Genomic DNA, 5896 nt, shown 5'->3' on the forward strand with positions numbered 1-5896 from the left:
ATATTGCGCCTCCTTCTCCGGCAGAGCGTCTGGTGGATTCGAACCGTGTTCCTCTGGGATTGCAGTGCAGCTTCTTGCCACTAGGCCACCAGAGCTCCCCTTGGAAGCCTTTCAATGCCACAAAAATTCATTCAAGAATTGAGAAAACAAATGTCAGATTTGGTGATCTCCAGGAGAAGCCACAGAACTCATAACTAAACTCATCAGCACCCCAAAAATGAAGAGTCTTCAACCAAAATTTCAGATGGAATTGATTCAAGACCATATGTTGGTTCCTATGGACTTATTTTCATTTTCTTTGGCCTCATTTTGAACTTCCATATGAGTAATTGATGATCTGACCACTGTCTGCAACTGGCAGACTGGTTTTAGACTGGTTTATTTACGAAGTTCATATACATATTGTTTTTCGCACTGCATCTTTCCCATTTCCTTCGCCTCTCCTTCCCTCCACCCATCAAATTTTGTGACCCTATAATTAACCACCTTCAACCCCTTGCCCATCCTCACCTCTCAGCTCCCCACCCCCTTGGATCGTCATACTCATTCTACAGTAATGATCTTATACAATATTTGTCTTTATGGGACTGAGTTAGTTAGCATAATGCTCACCAGTCTCTCTTAAGTTAGATAGTGATTTATGAAATCATTGCTCCTGCAGACTTCCTAGCATTCCATTGTGTGAACGTACCGTAGTTTCTCAATCCATTCTATTGTGGTTGGACATTTGGGCTGTTTCCATGTTCTTGCAATGGTAAATAATGCTGTTATGAATATTGGTGTAGCAGTTTCCATTTGTGCCTCAGTTCTCATTCTTTCAGAGTATTTTCTCAGCAGTGATATAGTTGGGTCATATGGAATTTCTATGTTCAGCTTCCTGAGGAAACAACAAACTGCTTTCCTGAGTTGTTATACCATTTTACAATCTTGGCCTAGTTTTGATTGCCAATATTGAGCATCTCTAACACTTTCTTCCACAAATGCAATCAGTCTGATTCCTATGCAGCCCATCAGGTGAGATCCACATGTAAAGTAATCATCTTTTTTTAAAGTAATCATTTTTTTTAAAAATGTGTATGCAATGAATAAATCATTGTAAATACAAAATTCAGTAATTCTATTTCCAGCCTCATTTCTATCACCAAGCCCATATTTTCCAACTACTATTCCTTCTTCACTGTTTCCAACTTTTCCATTACAGTCCCCAATTATTATTAACATATGCATTTTCAGTCAATTGTGCACAGCAAACTTTCATAAAAATTCTCAATTTCTTCCTCTAGATGTTGGAGTGTATATTTGAATGATAGTCATGTTAACAGGTCATCCATGTATGTGTGTGGATATTATCCTATAATTAACAGCATTGTATTTTAGGATAGAATTTTAAATTTACTCTTTGACCATGAATGCAATACCATTCTTCTTCTGGTTTTCATTCCCTGCATAGTATACCAAATGTTTATCTGATTCAAAAGTAGCCAAAGCTAGTCCAACTCACTTCACTAATGCCTAGTATGTCAATATTCATGAATTCCATTTTATTTTAAACAATGTCTAGTTGTCCAACATTCAAGCTATGTACATTCCATGTTCCAATTGTTAAACAATGTTTGCTATTGTTTTTCCTCATTTCAACCAACTTCCAATCTGGGCTCTGCCACTACACTACTGTAACTATCCATGAAGAAAGCAAGAGGTCATTATGAAAACAGAAGAGAAAGAAAAAATTAAAATAGATGTCAGAAGAGACTCTAAAGATTGTGTTGGAATATCGAGACGCCAAAACAAAAGGAAAACATGTCGAAGTGAAAGAACTGAAGATTTCAAAGGGCAGCTCAAGAGAACAAAGCAAAGAACTATAATGAAATGTGCAGAGAGCTAGAATTATGAATAAAAAGGAAAGAACTTGCTTTGCATTTCTCAAACTGAAATAACTGTAAAACAAATTTAACCCCGTGTCACAATATTGAAAGATACTAAGTGCTCAGGCTGTTCGTTCATAGGGTCGCTATGAGTCATCTACGACTCGACGGCACCAAACAACAATAACAATGGCAATGACAAAGAGAGAGCTACGTTGGCATAGTGGAAAGGAAGTTATGCTACCAAGCCGAAGGTGGGTGAATTTCATCTGCGGCCCTCGGCCAGGTTCAAATTGTTTTCCTGTCAGACATTCTTCTAGGTGGTATAGCACTGTTCTGTGCATTGCTGTACAGAGGTAACTCGTGGTTGCTGTGATGCTGAAGACGGTGACAGTGATGTGCCAATCGTGGTAATGGGTACCCACGGTGGACAGTGTTGGCTGGAGCTTCCCGACTAAATCAAGCCTGGAAGCAGGAGCGGCATCCACTTCCGAAATGGCTTGCCTCTGGAAACTCTATGTACAACAGTGCTCAGGCTGTTCGTTCATAGAGTCTCTATGAGTCATCTACGACTCCACGGCACCAAACAACAACAACAACAACATGGGCAATAGAATGACCCAGAAAAAAAAAATCAAAAGGAGATGGCGGGAATACACAGAATCACTGTACTAGAAAGAATTTATTAACACTGAAAAATTTCAGAAAGTACCATATGAACAGGAGCCAATGATAATGAAGGAGGAATTGGAAGCTGTATTGAAGGCATTGCAAAAAGTAAGGTCCCAGGAATCGATGGAATACCAACTTACTTGTTTCAATTAACAGATGCAGCCTTGGATACACTCACCAGTTTATGCCAGGAAATTTGGAGGATAGCTGTCTAGTCAATGGGTTGGAAGAGGTCAATATTTGTTCTCATTCCCAAGAGAGGTGATCCAATTGAGTGTGGAAATTATGGAACAATATTATTATTACCACATGCAAGCAAAACACACAAAATACTGCTGAAGATCATTACATAGATAAAGAACTTCCAGAAGTTTCATGCAGGATTTAGAAGAGGCTGTGACACCAGAGATATCATTGCTGATGTCAGATGGATCCTGGCTGAAAGTAAAGACTACTAGAAGAAGGTCTATTTGTGCTTTATTGACTATGCAAAGGCATTTGACTGTGTGAATAATAACAAGTTGTGGCTGACAAGGAGAAGAATGGGGATCCCAGAGCACTTGATTATGTTCATGTGGAACCTATACCTGAACCAGGAGGCTGTTGTGCAAACGGAGCAGGGGAGCACTGTGTGGTTTGGAATAGGGAAGGGAGTGTGTCAGGATTGTATTCTTTCTCCATGCTGATTTAATCTGTATGCTGAGCAAGCTGAGCTCTGTGAGGAAGAGGGTGGCATCAGTATTGGAGTGATACTCATCAATAACCTGCATTATTCAAATGACACAACCTCGCTTGCTGAAACTGAGGAGGACCTGAAGTTCTTGCTGCAGAAGGCCAAGAAGGCTTCAATATGGATTGAAGTGCAACATCAAGAAAACAAAGATTCTCACCACTGGGCTGATTGGCTGCATCATGGTAGATGGTGAAGAAATTGAGATTGTTAACAGCTTTAGTTTGCTTGGCTCCATAATCAACACTCTTGGTAACAGCAGCCAGGAAATGAAAAGATTAATTGTATTGGGAAAGTCTGCTATCAGGAACCTGTCCAATGAAGAGCAACAGTGTCAGTCTGGAGACTGAAGTGTGCCTGATCCAGGTCATAGTCTTTGTAATTATTTGCTATGCATCAGAAAGTTGGACATGATCATGGATGCTAGAAGGAAAATTGATGCTTTTGCTTTTGAGCTGTGGTGCTGGAAAAAAGTATTAAATATACCATGGATGGCTAGAGGAACAAAGAAATTAATGCTAGAGAGGTTGAAACCAGACTACTCCTTAGAAGCAAGGATTCTGAAGCTTCACCTGACATATTTTGAACATGTTGCAAGGTGAGACCAGTCCTTGGAGAGGGATGTCATGCTTGGGACGGTGGAGTGATAGCATAAGAGAGGAAGAGCCTTGATGAGATAGAATGATTCAATGACTGGACTAAGGGGAATAGGTGTATCTGAGACAATAAGATTGGTACAGGATAGGACAGGATTTATGGCTGTTGTACATAGGGTCACTATGAGTCACAAGCAACTCGATGATAAATAACAACATAAGGAAAATAAAAAACTATAATGGAATGCAAAGTAGCTAAAATGGAAAAAATCAACAAAGCCAAAATTTGCCTCTTTGAAAATAATAATGAAATTTATAAACATTTGGAGAAATTTATTTTGAAAAGAATATTAACAAAATGAAGAAATAATCACTAACATCAGAAGAAAATAGCTATCATTAGTCCTTTTTGTTGTATACTATCTTGTTGGAATCAGCCCAAAGCTTACCCTCTAGTGGGTTTCACATGCACTAAATTGTATTGGTGGAGAATGCTCATCCTTCTCTCACAGAGCAGCTGAAGAATCCAAACGACATATTTGGGTTGGCAGTGCGGCCCAGAGCACAACACGTCTATCCTGAAGACAAGTTGCCTTTTGGAAGCAAGGATTTTGAAGCTCGGTTTCACATATTGGGACATGTTGCCCAGAGGGACTGGTCCTTGAAGAGGGACATCATGCTTAGAAGGGTGGAGGGATGGCATAGGAGAGGAAGACCCTTGATGAGATGGATTGACACAGTAACTAGGGCAATGGGAGCACATATGTCAGAGACAGTGAGGTTGGCTCAGGACGGGGCAGGGTCCAGAGCTACATGGAGTCGTTATGAGTCACAGACAACTCAATAGCATATAGCAACAACAAGCCACCAGAACTTAAATTTATAATAGGAGGAATGCTAGGAAGATGGTGGCATGACCAAGTCTCTTGTTGTATGTGGCCACATATTCACCACGTTACCCAATCAGAAGAAATCTTTTCTCAGCCTTAACAGATACTAGGAAATGAAAGCAGTTGATATTCCCAAAGTTATGAATCAAGAAGTATATGATGAATTTCATAGAGTTAAAAAACTACCTTTCCCATTGTCTCTGTTTATCCTTTTTCAGCATGCGGATTGTTGCTTGCTGCAAACAATAGATGATACACTTGTTCCTCACTGCCTACCTGTACAGATAAAAGCCCTAAGCTCCAGCTCTGAAATCAGCAAGAGAGATCTCCCTTGAGGTATCTTCAGACTGTATTCATCTTTCCTCATAGCACTAAGGAATGTCTGTCTATACTTACCTCAGTCTCCACTTCCTAAATGAATGGGCCTGAATATAGTAATGAAAGAAGTCTTAAATAGGAATTAGAGGGCATCATGCAGCTCCACCTGGAGCTGTCTTTTAATGTGGGCAAGGAAACAGTCCACACAGTAGAAGAGACAGAAGACTGAGCCCTCTGGTGGGCAGGTTGAGTGGTACATGGGGTTTTTTTATACCCACAATTGCTCCCGCTAGTGGACAAACTGATAAGTGTGTGTTCTCTGTTCTGTGTGAGACACTTGTTTATTGCAATTGAATTGGAATCATTGACTCTCGACCCTCTAGTGGATTTTCAGAGCTGTATGTCACACTAAAGGAGATTGACTTTCTCCTACAGATTGACTAGTGGATTTAAACTGTTTACCTTTGAGTTGACAGTGCAACTCCTTACCCACTAAAGATAGATGTCGATGTAAACTTTTAAAATTCTGGTTAAAACACAGGGAAAAGGGAATGAATAAGATTGAAACTGAGTGATAAGCAAAATCTAAGAGCTCCTTACAGAAAATTACACTGTCAAAAACCCCCAGAAACCACCTACAACCAGGAGAAGATAACGTAGATGAATGGGATCTTCTAAGACTCAAATCCCTATACACATCCAAAACCTTCTCCAACAGGGTAAAAAGGGAGGCCACTGACTGGGAAAAACTATTCGGTAATAACATATCAGATAAGGGACTTATATCCAGAATTTATGAAATACTTGAGCACCACAACAAGATAA

The 5896-nt window shown here is 39.9% G+C and overlaps 1 pseudogene; it reads left to right on the forward strand.

The window, feature by feature from the left end:
• The window catches only part of LOC102867116, a 33754-nt pseudogene that overhangs the window by 12152 nt on the left and 15706 nt on the right, over window positions 1–5896 (forward strand).

The sequence above is a fragment of the Elephantulus edwardii genome, unplaced genomic scaffold (assembly GCF_000299155.1).
Source record: "Elephantulus edwardii isolate Elephantulus edwardi_28Jun2011 unplaced genomic scaffold, EleEdw1.0 scaffold00252, whole genome shotgun sequence".
In the NCBI taxonomy this organism is placed as follows: domain Eukaryota; kingdom Metazoa; phylum Chordata; class Mammalia; order Macroscelidea; family Macroscelididae; genus Elephantulus; species Elephantulus edwardii.